Here is a 15,174-nt window from a genome sequence, read left to right on the forward strand (position 1 = left end):
CAAGTCCCTCAAGAGAGGAAGACCATCAAGAAGAACGAGAAAGCATGGGTGCTAATCCGAGAGTAGCATTGAAGGAGTTGGGAACTCCGGGAGCCTATAGATTTGAAAGCGGAATTGCTCCTCCTATAACACCGACAAATGACTTTGAGATTAGACCGGCGATGATTACATTGATAGAGAGGCGTCAATTAAGTGGAGCCAAACATGAGAGTCCCCTCAACCATCTTAAGGAGTTTGAGAAGTATTGCAATACCATCAAGGTGAATGGGTTTACTCAAGAGTTCATTCGACTTAAAATTTTCCCTTTTTCTCTTATTGGACGTGCTCTTGAATGGTTAGACAAAAATGTGAAGCCAAACTCTTTGAGGACATGGGATGAAGTGACTAAGGAGTTTCTATCTCGTTTCTATCCACAAAAGAAGACCGTCGAAGCTAGGACGCTCATTCAAAGCTTCAAGCAAAAGGGGAATGAGAGCTTATATGAGGCATGGGAAAGGTACAAGGAGTATCAAAGAGAGTTTCCACATCTTGGGATCCCCACCTATCAAATCATCCAAATCTTTTATGGAGGTCTAAGCCCTCAAGGAAAATCTTGCTTAGATGCCGGTGCCGAAGGCCCCATCATGAACAAGACGGAAGAGGAGGTGGTAAACATAATTGAGGATGTAGTGAGACACTACATGGATTGGCAAGAGGGTGAGAGTGAGTCGACAAGAAAGAGTGGTTCTACAGTGTATTCAATCGACCATCTCAATGCTATCAACAATTTGTCCTCACAAATTCAAACTTGGGAAAGGAGATAAACTCGATCAAAGCAAAGCTTGAGAGTGCTTCATCACAAGCACCAATTCTTCCTTCCCACAATAAGGGGAGAGGTACATCTTCTAACTCAACAACTCCTTCTACTTCAAACAATATGCCAAATGGTTGTTTGTTTTGTGATGTATGTGGATCATATGACCATGATGCATCTAATTGTCCACATGCTTTTGATAATTGTGATGATGTTGATAACAATGAATGTGAACAAGTGAAATTTGTTTCAAACAATTACAACGGGTAAAGATTTGATGGATAAAGGAATTTTGGGAATAGAAATTCTCACCAATAAGGGAACTTTGATAATTATAACCAAAATGGTGGTTAAAGAAACCAAGGAAATCAAAATTTCCGAGGCAACTATAACAATCAAGGCTATAATAATAAAAGTCAAGGTCAAGGGTATGGAAACCAAAGCCAAAATCAAGGCTATGGTAACCATCACCAAAACAATGGCCAAAATCAAAATCGGGGTAATTGGAGCAACCAAAATCGGAGTAATTTTCAAAATAACAATCAAAGGGGACCCCCACTCGGATTTGCTCCAAGAACTGAAGGTAATGGTGACAATTCCTATGCCCAACCTTCATCTTCTAGGACTACTTTGGAAGAAATCATTGAGAACCAAACCAAGATTTTGAACACTTACATGTCGGTGAGTGACAAGAAGTTCAATGAAATGATGATATACAATAAAATGCTTGAAACATGAATCACCCAATTAGCAAACACCTTGAAGGAGAGTTCTAGCCCTACTTCTTTACCCTCTCAAGGAGTTGATCTTAAGAAACAGGTGTATTCTATCACCGGTAAAGTGCTTGAAGTGAGTGTTTATAGGAATAGTAAGGAGGGTGAGAAGGTGAGTGATTCATGTGAGAAGAAAGAGTTTGATGTATCAAGGAAGGTGAGTCAAGATGCCAAAGAGGAAGAGAAAATTGAAGAAAAATTTCATGAGGATGTGATCAAACCCAAACTTCCATATCCCCAAAAGTTTTTGAGGAACAAGATTGATGAGCAATTTGGGAGATTTCTTGATATGCTTAAGGAATTTCATCTTTCTATTCCTTTCACCGAAGTTATGACACAAATGCCAAGATATTCTAAGTTCCTTAAGGAAATTTTGAGTGGCAAGAGAGAGTGTAATGAAGTTGACTCGGTGAAAGTTGGGGAGCGTTGTAGTGCTTTTGTTCATAATGATTTACCCAAAAAGATGAAAGATCCGGGTAATTTTTCAATCCCTTGCAAGATTGATGAATGAATGTTTTAAAATGCTCTTTGTGATCTTGGTGCTAGTGTTAGCATAATGCCTTGTTCCGTTTTTAAGAAGCTTAAGTTAGGTGAGCTTCTCCCAACCAACATGACCTTACAATTGGCCGACCATTCTATTAAGTTTCCTAAGGGAAGAATTGAGGATGTCCCCCTCAAGATAGGTGAGTTTACAATTCCCGTTGGCTTCATTGTGCTTGAAATTGCGAAAGAAGACAATATACCTAATTATCTTAGGGAGACCATTCTTAGCTACTTCGGGTGCTTTGATTGATGTGAAAGGTGGCCTTATTACATTGCATGTTGGTAATAATAAGGCAAGTTTTGAGGTAAAGTCAATGCATGAGTCTTTGTCTTTTGTAAAAGGAATTATGTATATCAATTCACCTCGTTCTAATGACAATGTATGCATGTTTGTGTCTTCTACTAATGATGTTCTTGAAGCTTGTGATGATGTTCCTTTAAGTGTTGAAAGCAAGACGGTTAGTGAAGATAACACGGAGTCCTCAAAACTTGTGGATGAGGATGTGATTGATATACCTTCATGGTTTGAGATCTATCCAAGAAAGGTTGAAGATGACTCCAAATGTGTTGATGGTGCAAAACCGTCCACTACTAGAAGTAAGAAGACAAAGAAGAAAAAGAGAGCTTTCATGAAGAAGAAAATTAAATTGAAACAAAGTAAACTTGAGTCGGAATTTTCAAAATAAGGGAAAGCATCCAATAAGGAAGTGGAGTTGCCAAAGAATGGCATGAAGTTTGATCCCTCTACCGCTTTGGACAAAGTGGTTTTCTTTGACCCTCCGTGATTTGGAGGAAGGGTCGAGCTTAAGACCTTAAGCAAGAGCTTCCCGGGAGGCAACCTAGTTTTCTAACCTTTTATTTTGATTTTATCTTTCTTATTTATCTTTTAATTTCTTTCCTTTCTTTCACTCGTTTCGTGTTTGGATTTATAGGTTGTTTTCATGGGAATCAGATCACTTAAGCGAGCATGAGCATAATGAGGAGGAGTTTTGTGAATAATGATAAGAGTATGCTCGATTTTATTGAATTTTGAGTTATAAGGGTAAGGTAATCAAGGAGGTAAGTTGGGACAAATTGTGCTTAAATGTGAAGGAAGTTTGTGCTTGGTGGGTTCATTATGGTGCTCTCATTAATTTGTGATGTTGAACCCACTGTCAAGGCATTTTGAAACTGATATGTTTAGTGGGTTCAACAATCCCAGGATGATAAAGATACATAGAACCCATAGTCGAATGCACTACGAGAAGAAGCAAGGTAAGAAGAGAAGCAGCAGGGGCACGGGCACGTAGCCTGCGTACACGGGCGTGCACCCCCGCTGTGCGGCCGCGCAGGTGCCCAACCGAGGCTTATTTTCCTTCTTTCTTCTTTCTTTCCCTCATTTCCCTCATACCTTCACCATTATCCACACCCCCTATTCTCTTTACCCACGAAACCCTAACCTCAATACTTCAAATCATTCACTTAAATCTTCATTTTTCCTCACAAAATCACCAAATTTCTACTCAAATTTCATCAATTTCACCAAAATACATTCTACTTTCCTCTATTTCATCTTCTCCATTCTCATTCCTCCATTGAAGAGCAAATTGGGGTTTTTCATTTTGGTGGAATTTGGGGCTCAAAAGTTGGTCAAATTTGCTTCTTGTATGGTATAATCATCTTCTCTACCTTTATTTTTCATTATTACATCAATTTGTAGTGAAAATTTGATTATTCATACTTGTGAATAGTAGTAGTATTGATTTTGTTGAATATGATGATTATTTGGATAATTTGGATGCTCATATTTGTTGTTTGTTGATTGAAATCGCCTCACATTGTGTTGTTGTTGATTGTATAGCATGATTGATAAATTTTTGGTGGCTCTTTGAAGAAGTTGAATTTTGGAATTCTTGGTAGTAAGCTTGGTGTTTGAGTGGTGGTTTGCTTGAAAGTGGTGTGGTAGTGTTGTGGTTAATTTTGTGATTGTGGTGGATAAAGGAGTTTTTGGTTGAATTTTGGTTGTTATCTTTGTGGAGCAAACATGTCGAAAATCATGAAAGCCCTCACCTCCAAAAAGAGGAAAACACAAGTAACAATTGAGGAACCCTCACCCACAAATTCACCCTCATCTCAAACACAATCGAACAATGATCCTTTACCATTACCAAAAACACGATTTGTTAATCCAAACCATAAACCACTTTTTGCCATCTTTAAAAAATGAACCCTAAAGCTCTCTCGGCATTATCATCAAGAAAGTATGATCAAATTGGGGATCGATAAGGACCTATGGGTTTTGTTTAATAACCTTCGGATAGGTAACTTTGTTAACACATGTTACCGAACTTACCTTGAGCCTAAGAGGGAGTTTCTTGCTTCCTTATCTTCTACTCCGGTTGGTAACAAGGATTTCCAAATTTCTTTTCAACTTTTCAATGTGGTGAAGACTCTTTGTTTAGCCGAATTCACTGCGGCTCTTGACTTCAATCCGGGAGTGGATGTTCTCTTTCCCGAGCATGAGTTCTTTGATGGGTTTGCTCAAAATGCATGGTGGCATGACATCTCGGGATTGAATGAGTTCACCGCTTGCTACTCTCTAGCAAGCAATATATTCTAACCGTGCCTTCGTGTGCTTCATCGGCTCTTGGGAGTTCCCAAAGCAAGATTTGGGTAAAATGTCGAAGGCTGAGTTTGTGGTTCTTTAGATGGCTATTAGAGAGGAGTTACGAGGAAGGGTTAACTTTGGTCACATAGTCTTGAAGAACTGCATGGACAAGCATGGAAGGAAGTCGAGGGATATTCAATGTGGTAGCATGGTAACTAGATTAGCTACCAAGTTCGGTTTTGGTCGGTACCTCGCTTCTTGTACTCCGGTGGGGGAAGCTAACTCTCTTTACCTTGACATCGCTTAGCTCAAACAAGTTCAATTCTTAGCAAAGAACAATGATGACGAGGTATTTGATTAGTTGAAGAAGGGTGAACATCATTGTTATCTCCCTAACCCCTCTTTGACCTCCCTTCATCGGCATGTTCCAAATGTATGGTTTGTGCCACAAAGCAATCGCTTCCCCGGTGATGATGATGATATGGTAGACGTCCCCAATGAAGAGCATCAATATCAACAAAATAAACAACAACGTCAACAACAACAACAACAACAACAACAACAAGAACCTCAACAACCTCAACCTCAACAACAACAACATCAATTCCCTCCTCAACTGAAGGGCATGCAAATCCTCATGGAGGGTATGTATGATCAAGACTTTGAGGCAAACCAAATGAGAGGCATCTCCGATATGCAACAAGGTATGTTCATTCAACAACAACAACTTTATGATGCTAGTGTTAACCGTGAGGAGATCACCCCTGTGGTTAACTATCCTCATTTCCCTCCTCAACTCAGTCCTGTGCCGTCTAGAGTGGGTGATGGGAGGCTTACCTGCCCATATTGGCAAGGACCTCAAGGGTCCAACACCGAGATTTGCACCTTCTCGAATGAGCACAGTAACTATGATTACCGTGTGCCTGGTGGGAGCAATTGTAGGGGTGATCCTAACTACCCCTATGTCGATCCCACCCATTCTTTGCCACTAGAGTTACCCGAGAAATTCACTCCATTGGCCCCTTGGCAACAAGACAATTTTAGGGGCCACTATGGTTGGCCACCCGGCTACACTGGGGGATGGGATCCTTATGGTCCTCCATCTGAGTTAACCTATGATAGGGAGGACAACAATGATGATGCCGGGCCTAGTGGTAACTAGTTCCCCCTCTTTGTGGTTTTTCCTCCATCCCTTTTATTATGTGATCTTTTGTTTTATATTGATGGCATGTTGAGATGTATTTTTGTTTAACTTGGGGGAACATTATTCTTATGGAAGGGACTCGGTGGCCAATTTTGTTGTTGCTGAATATCCTTGATTTTTAGTGCCTTGATGCTTTGTGATTGCTTTTCTTGATTATTGATTGATGTTGTTAGGTGTTGCTGTTTTCCATGAGTGTCTCATGCATTTCTTGTTGAGTATCTTTTGATGATGATGTTGAAATGATTGCTCTATGATGATGAGTTGATGATGATTTTTCTCCTTTAATCCAAATCCCTAAATCCAAAACCCTTGAATCCAAATCTCTTTAATCCAAATGCTTGTAGTTTAGTGTATAGTTGATTTTGCTATTCTGTTGTTTTGTTTTGATTTTGCTATTTTGTAGATTAGTTTGATTTTGCTAATTTGTCTTTTTATTTTGATTTTGCTTTATCATTATTTTGTTTTGAAGTTACTAACCTTTTTCTTTGTATATGGTTCCATTCTCTTTTTCATTCTCACTTGGTTTTGACGATTCATGCTAATGTTTGATTGGAGCTTCATGGAGGTGGTATTTTCTTTTACCCCGCTTTTATTAGCTTAGCTTAGATAACTCGTTGAGATCTTTCTTATTTCCCTCTTTTCTTTCTTTACTTTCATTGTTTTCATAGATTAGGATTAGTTTAGGAAGAGTTGAAGGGTTCGAGAATGTTTGCTTTGTAACACCATAGGTGTTTGGAGTCATTGGTGATGTCGAATAACCGCTTGTATGACGATTGGGATTTATATGACATGCAGTCATTGGCGATGTCGAATAACCGCTTGTCGAATAACCTCTTTTGAGAGTATGTTTGGTTGATTCTAGGATAGAGTATGCTAAGGTAGTGTCTTTAGAACTTTTGGGACCTTGAAGCTGGATTCTAATTGTTTGTGGTATGGAGTTGCTCCCTTTGGTGAATTTGAAACTAATAGTGAGTTATTGGTACAACCATGTGAGGTTTCATTCTTTTATAGCCTTCTACATGTTTTGCATGAGCGGCACATGGATCCTTGACTATTTTATGCTTTATCTAGAACTTGACTCTTATCTCCAGAGATCGCGACTGAACCATTTGGGAAGGACAAAGGCATCTCTTCGAGGTGGTGATTTTTACTTTTTTAGGATAGTTTTCTTTTATTTATTTTGGGTTTCCATTTGCCTACTTGCTAACCATTTGAGCCATAAACCTTCTTTCACTACTAGAAAAATATAAAAGGGCACCGGTTCAAAACCCCCCTATAGCACCAGTTTTGAACCGGTATTCATTTGAGGGATGCCAAAAAGTAAGCCTTTTTGCCACCGGTTCAGAACTGGTGGCAATAACAGTTATTAGCACCGGTTCTATTAAGAACCGGTGTCATTAATGCCCAAAAAATTAATTTTTTTTTTCAGCATTTTTTTGACTTAAATTAATATATAAACACTTACATATATATATATAAACTTACATATTTTCATAAAATAGGCTGTAATATTATAGGGAATATTTCAAGCATCCCACACTTGAGCCCCACTGTGATCATACACATAAGTATGGTGGCGTCTAAAGGGAAATAAGCTAGAGCAAAAGAGTCGCCAACAAGTTTTATGAACTTGTAAACAGTTCACAGGGTGAAGGTTACACCCCTTCACGATCCATGAGATCGCTAACTCCATAGTGGTCTGGAACCATGACTGGATATTGATCGGGATTAAGTAGGTCGTTGGTCTACTAACCCTAATCAAATTAGAAATTTATAACCTAAACTACCCTAATACAAGTATAGGGGTAAGTAAAGGGTCGAACCACTAAGGAAGCTCATTCGTCCAACATCAATATCACTAATGCAAGAGTCAAAAGGGGAAATGTTTTTGTTGATATTTTGGATAAAAAACACTAAAACTACGAATAAGCAAAGATAAAGATGAATAGAATCAAGAGAGAACAATGCTAGGGATACGGGGGTGTCAAACATGATTAGAAAGAGGAAAATAATGATAGTTATCAAGAAGAACATGCCAAAGAACACAAGATCCTACCTAAACAATTCATTCTCATGCAATAGTCTAGGCAAATCAATGAAAGAGGTCTATGCTAATTAGAATCATTCTCATGCATCCTATTAGACATAAGCAAATCAAGAGAATAAAGAAACACAATTCATAAAACTCCATTTTAACAACTCATTCTCATGCAATCATTAAAATAGAGATGATCTTAATCTAGTTCAAATCACTTTCATGCATTTAAACTAGAGGGAAATCAAATAAAGTGCAACAATAATCTCAAGCCATCAAAAACTATATCTTTCATCAATTTAAGGCATGTATTCAATCCAACCATCATCATTCATCCAACATTCAACACATATTTTCCACCCCCTTCCCCTAGCTAGGAAATTAGCCTAAAAAAGGGGGGGTTAAACATAGTAGCAAAACTAAAAGTAAACTCAAGAAACACAAAACCAAACATGATTAAGAACAATGAAAATAACAATAATAACTAGATAAATTAAAAAGATTAATGAAAATAAGCAACAATAAAGCAAATAAATAAAGCTAAAGGAAAGGATTAGAGATTACTAGAGAGAGGATTAATGAAAGATGAAAACTTGAAGGAATTGCTTGATTGAAAATTAAACTTGACCAAAATTGATTAGTTGGAAGAAAATTGAGCAATAATCTACTTTATCTCTCTAGAAATTATCTAATCTAACCCTAAGAGAGAGAAGCTCTCCTAAACTAACTAAGAAAATAGCATAGTGGATTCCCCGTACAAAACAAGCCCCGCAATATATAAAGAATTGCGCAAAAACGCAGAACAGGACCCGCTGTGCGCCCGCGCAAGGATCTGTGCGCTCGCGCATGGTAGTTGTGCGCCCGCGCGTGCGCCCTCGCAGCGGTCTGTGCGCCCTCGCAGCGGCCTGCGCTCCCTCGCAGCGGCCTGTGCGCCCCGCGCAATGTTGGGCACAGGCCGCGCAAAACTCTCTGCCTCGATTATGCAATTTCGCAAGTTTTGCGCGGGTTCTCACAGGGCTGCGCGCCCGCACATTATGCGCGCCCTTGCACCTTGCTTTCTTCGATTCTTCTCTTATGCTTCCTTGGCTTCTTCTTTGCAATCCAAGACTTCAAATACCTAAGCACAAACACCAAGGGAAGCAATAAGGTATAGGGAACGGTGCAAACACGCAATGAAGGCAAGCATTTAAGAATATACGCGATTTCATTTAAAACACATCGAGATATGTATGCAAGCATTATTTGAACAAAACAACTACAAAACACCCTAAGACAAGCTAAAACAAGGCATAAACACTATCCTAGGAGTGACATAAATGTCACTCATCAAATTATTGGATAAAAGACAAGAATAATAAAATAATAGAAATAAAGGATAAAAGAATGAAATTATTGGAAAATAAGCCGGAAAACGACTCAATAAACACCCTAAAAGTGACATAACCACGACCAACATGACATGACAAGGCTTGAGAAAACCAAACAAGCTTTTAGATAGAAAATGCTCCATTTGGACTCAAAACATGGAGACATGCACCAAAGAATGCTCACCTTTCTTAATTAAATGAGGGAATACACGTTCCGAGATGCTCATGGTTGAAAGAGACAAACCTAAGCTAAGCATAGAGAACTAATGATTTCACTCTCCGCCCTAGCCCCATCCAAGACGGTCCACGTTCTCTCCATTAGCTTCAAATCATCCCTTAGTTAGCTCCTCATGATTCCTCAAGGGAACCGGAAAAAGAATTTTTTTATGGAATCATAAGGTCATCCCGACATCTCAACTATGCATACTCTCTCTATAGGGTTGAAATCTATCTCCCTCCACCGGTCATTGACCTCACCCTTCTAAAGTCAAAGGGTCTTTACTAGGGTTGTAACGTAAGGCTAAGGGTCAAGGTAGGGCAAAAATTTGAAAATTTTGGTGATATTTCCTAAGTGAAGCAAAAGAAGGGCCCTCTCTCAAAAACAAACTCAAGAAGTCACCAAACATCAAACAAAAATGCCAATAATGCCATCACCCCCAAGCTTACTCAACACCGACACTCAATAAAAACAAAAATGAAGTAACGCTCCCCCCCAAGCTTGAACAAAGCATTGTCCTCAGTGCTTAAACTAGGGAAGAAAACGAAACCAAACTATTTTTTTTTTTTGTGTTTTTTTTTTGTTTTTTTTATTTGTTGTCCTTGCCTTTTTTTTTTTTTTTTTTTTTTTTTTTTTTTAACTTTGGACGGCTTTTTCTTAACACTTGCTTTATTACACACAATATATACAATTTACTTTCTTGCTTGGTACAAAGAGCATAATACTTTCTCATTTTCATTACAACACAAAACAAACTCTTAAACCGAAATGCTTCACAAACTAAGGGTTAGGGAAACGAAAGGTCATAAGGCTTGTAATGTGGCTCATAATCAAGAAAGGGAATAGGCTCAAAGGGTTGGCAAGAGGAGCAAATGCAAAATAAAAACAAAATAAGTAGCAAAACAAAAAGAAGATAAAGAAAAATGAGAAAAGTGGTGCCCTTTTCCTCCCCTAGAGTTGCTTGGTCACGATCTTGGGAGCTAGAGGACAACACAAGGATTAAGTTATGCATAGTTAAGGATCCTAAATGCCGCTCACAAGAATGATGAAGGCTAGAACAAATGACGCTCACACGGGATGAGAAATAAGCAAATACCAACCAAGGGAATCCTATTCACCATAGAGAGCAACACCATCTTACCACTTTCCCGTGAACTAGGGGTTCAAACGTCCGCAAAAGTTCTAAACCGGGCTACCTTAGCTTACAATGTGTCTAATTCAACCCTAATCACTCTCAAACCGTGTAAACCCTCATCAACTAGGAAGATAAGCATTCAAAGACACATCATCATGAAAGGCACACAAATCCAAATGAATGAGCAGTTCCAAATCAAAATCATTTCAACTTGTCATAGTCATGTTTGTCACACAAAAGGGAAAAACAACACAAAAATAAGAGGAAGAAATAAAAAGGTACACAAATGAGGCATGTAATTCAAGTAAATCCCAATCGTCATACAAATGACCGTTGATAACAACATCAACGATCCCAGGTTCCTTAGAACCAATGCAAACAACCTCGAACCATTCAAATTCTTCCTAAACTAACCCTAAACTAAGCACTCAAAGAAAAATTAAAAGAGTGAAAACAAGAAAGGTCTCACCGAGAGGTTGGCTTAAAAGAATAAAGGAGCATAAAATCGAGTTCACCAAATGTCACTCCGCTCCAAGCTTCCAAAAAGCAACCTACAAGGCAAGACAAGACACAAAAGAAAACATTAAAAGAAAATAAAGAAAGAAAACAAAAAGAAAAAGAAAGGAGGGGGAGAAAAAGGGTTAGAAATCCTCCGGGTTGCCTCCCGGGAAGCGCTTGTTTATGGTCTCTAGCTTGGCCCTTCACCTCCTTCAAGGTGGAATAAAGAACATCACCCTCATCAACTTGAGGATTGAATCATAGATGCCCCCAAGCTTGAGGACTAGCACTCCTTGAGGTCTCACATCACCACAAGGGTAAGGAGGGAATGAATCAAAAGCCAATGGTGGCTCATCTTTTCTCTTTCTCTTCTTCTTGTCGTTTCTTCTTCTTTTTTCTCTCTTATTTCTTTTCCTTCTAAAAGGGCGATTAAGCTTGAAATTCACAATATTAGGAAGGGCAACCTCACCTTCCTTAAGAGAGCCTTCAAACCAAGCGGGAACTTCAAGAAAGTCATCATACCTCATTGTCACCTTATCATCACATGGAGGTAAGCTCTCATTATCCATCACACCATCGATCACATCAACTCTACATACGCTCACCGTCATAGGGCTCTTCAAAACAACATTCTCAACTAGCCTACAAGGGAAGGGAACCGGGCCTTCAAACTTGTTTGGTTCACTAAAATCAAATGGCTCCTCAATTTGTTCTCGAACCTTCTTCTCAACCACATCCTCTACAACCTTGTCTTCCTTACTTTCATCCTCCTTGCAAGTTTCGGGTTGATAAGTATGTGAAGGGTTAGTAGATGATTGTAAGGGGAGTTTTGTGGTTAAATGGAGAGAAGAAATTTTGGCTAGTTGGGAATCAACAAATTCATTGTGAGATTTGATCTCTTGGAATTGTTGAGTGAGAATTTGACGTTGTTGAAGAATTCGGGTTTGTGTGTGGTCGGGTGGGGATTGTTCTTCATACGCTTGAGGATTTTGGTGATGATGTTGATCTTGAAAGTTCCCCATTTGGATGGAAGGGTAAGAAAAATTTTGGGTTAGAGGATTGAAAAGAGGTTCATCTTGGAGGTAGGAGTTTTCTTGCTTTGGAGGTTGTTGAAGTTGTTGAGATTGAGCTTGGGTTACAAACTCTTCTTCCCTCAAAGTCAAAGCCTCACCTTGCTCGGGATTGAACTCTCTACAATATGATGCATCATGATCCGTCCCACCACAACAAGCACATGATAAATCAATGATTTGTGACGGTTTTGAACCCAAACCAACACTTGAGTTCAACTTGGAAAGACCTTCGTTCAAGAGCTCAACTATGTGCTTAAGTTGACCGACTTTCTCCAACTCATAAAGATCACCTTGATTTCCTTGGGACCTTCTTTGACCTCCCCAAGAATAGCTAGTAGCCACCTCTTCAATTATAGCTTCAACTTGGCTTTTAGGGATCTTAATCAATTGGCCACCGGCACCCGTATCTAGATTGGTTCTTGACATTGGCTCCAAGCCATCATAAAAGAATCTCATGAGCAAATTATGGTTGAATCCATGGTTAGGACATGCTCTAATCAGATCCTTAAACCTTTCCCATGCTTCCCCAAGAGTTTCATCCGGTTCTTGCTCAAAAGAAACTATCTTCCTCCTCATTTTTGCGGTTTGCTCATCGGAAATGAACCTCTTGAGAAAGGCCTTCGCAACATCTTTCCATGTGGTGAGAGAGTTGGGCTTCAAAAGCTTGAGCCATTTCTTTGCTCTTCCGGTAAGAGATTGTCGAAAAAGATGCATACGAATGTAATCTTGGCTCACTTCATTTGTTTGCATCATTGCACACAACTCAAGGAATCGGTCCAAATGCTCAATGGGGTCTTCACTTGCACTTCCGGAAAATTGCTCAATTTGAACCATCCTAGCATATATTATGGATGGATTGTGAAATTAGACTCGGTAGTTGGGAGAAGTATACCACTCGTGAGCTCATAGATTTTCGGATTTCCAAACTCCCTAAAAAGAAGGTGATCCTCTTGCCTTGCCATATCTCTCTTTGAATACAACAAAGCTAAGAACACGATTAGCAATGACCAGTAGGATTAAAAAAAAGCAAAATAATAAAAAGAAAGCAAATAAAATGACTCTAACAATATCAAAATAAATGCCAAACAAGCCGCTTCCCCGGCAACGGCGCCAAAATTTGATCGGGATTAAGTAGGTCGTTGGTCTACTAACCCTAATCAAATTAGAAATTTATAACCTAAACTACCCTAATACAAGTATAGGGGTAAGTAAAGGGTCGAACCACTAAGGAAGCTCACTCGTCCAACATCAATATCACTAATGCAAGAGTCAAAAGGGGAAATGTTTTTGTTGATATTTTGGATAAAAAACACTAAAACTACGAATAAGCAAAGATAAAGATGAATAGAATCAAGAGAGAACAATGCTAAGGATACGGGGGTGTCAAACATGATTAGAAAGAGGAAAATAATGATAGTTATCAAGAAGAACATGCCAAAGAACACAAGATCCTACCTCAACAATTCATTCTCATGCAATAGTCTAGGCAAATCAATGAAAGAGGTCTATGCTAATTAGAATCATTCTCATGCATCCTATTAGACATAAGCAAATCAAGAGAATAAAGAAACACAATTCATAAAACTCCATTTTAACAACTCATTCTCATGCAATCATTAAACTAGAGATGATCTTAATCTAGTTCAAATCACTTTCATGCATTTAAACTAGAGGGAAATCAAATAAAGTGCAACAATAATCTCAAGCCATCAAAAACTATATCTTTCATCAATTTAAGGCATGTATTCAATCCAACCATCATCATTCATCCAACATTCAACACATATTTTCCACCCCCTTCCCCTAGCTAGGAAATTCGCCTAAAAAAGGGGGGGGTTAAACATAGTAGCAAAACTAAAAGTAAACTCAAGAAACACAAAACCAAACATGATTAAGAACAATGAAAATAACAATAATAACTAGATAAATTAAAAGGATTAATGAAAATAAGCAACAATAAAGCAAATAAATAAAGCTAAAGGAAAGGATTAGAGATTACTAGAGAGAGGATTAATGAAAGATGAAAACTTGAAGGAATTGCTTGATTGAAAATTAAACTTGACCAAAATTGATTACTTGGAAGAAAATTGAGCAATAATCTACTTTATCTCTCTAAAAATTATCTAATCTAACCCTAAGAGAGAGAAGCTCTCCTAAACTAACTAAGAAAATAGCATAATGGATTCCCCGTACAAAACAAGCCCCGCAATATATAAAGAATCGCGCAAAAACGCAGAACAGGACCCGCTGTGCGCCCGCGCAAGGATCTGTGCGCCCGCGCATGGTAGTTGTGCGCCCGCGCGTGCGCCCTCGTAGCGGTCTGTGCGCCCTCGCAGCGGCCTGCGCTCCCTCGCAGCGGCCTGCGCGCCCGCGCAATGTAGCTGCGCCCCCGCGCATTTGTGGGTTGCGCGGCTTGTGCTTGGGTGTGTGCGCCCGTGTTGCTGGCTACACGTCCGCGCGCTGTAGTTGCGCTCGCGCACATGTTGGGCACAGGCTGCGCAAAACTCTCTGCCTCGATTCTGCAATTTCGCAAGTTTTGCGCGGGTTCTCACAGGGCTGCGCGCCCGCACATTATGCGCGCCCTTGCACCTTGCTTTCTTCGATTCTTCTCTTATGCTTCCTTGGCTTCTTCTTTGCAATCCAAGACTTCAAATACCTAAGCACAAACACCAAGGGAAGCAATAAGGTATAGGGAACGGTGCAAACACGCAATGAAGGCAAGCATTTAAGAATATACGCGATTTCATTTAAAACACATCGAGACATGTATGCAAGCATTATTTGAACAAAACAACTACAAAACACCCTAAGACAAGCTAAAACAAGGCATAAACACTATCCTAGGAGTGACATAAATGTCACTCATCAAATTATTGGATAAAAGACGAGAATAATAAAATAATAGAAATAAAGGATAAAAGGGTGAAATTATTGGAAAATAAGCTGGAA

The 15,174-nt window shown here is 39.2% G+C and overlaps 1 non-coding gene and 1 pseudogene across 1 annotated transcript; one reads left to right on the top strand and one right to left on the bottom strand.

The window, feature by feature from the left end:
• Positions 1–437: 437 nt before the first annotated feature.
• On the bottom strand, positions 438–535 carry LOC145573492 (small nucleolar RNA R71; annotated as a pseudogene).
• Positions 536–12,697: 12,162 nt separating this feature from the next.
• Positions 12,698–12,804, top strand: LOC145573454 (small nucleolar RNA R71). The gene has a single exon (XR_014097477.1). It is a non-coding gene; the product is annotated as a small nucleolar RNA R71 (small nucleolar RNA).
• The last annotated feature ends 2,370 nt before the right edge of the window (positions 12,805–15,174 follow it).

This window comes from Chenopodium album, chromosome 12, assembly GCF_948465745.1.
Source record: "Chenopodium album chromosome 12, dcCheAlbu1.1, whole genome shotgun sequence".
Taxonomy (NCBI): domain Eukaryota; kingdom Viridiplantae; phylum Streptophyta; class Magnoliopsida; order Caryophyllales; family Amaranthaceae; genus Chenopodium; species Chenopodium album.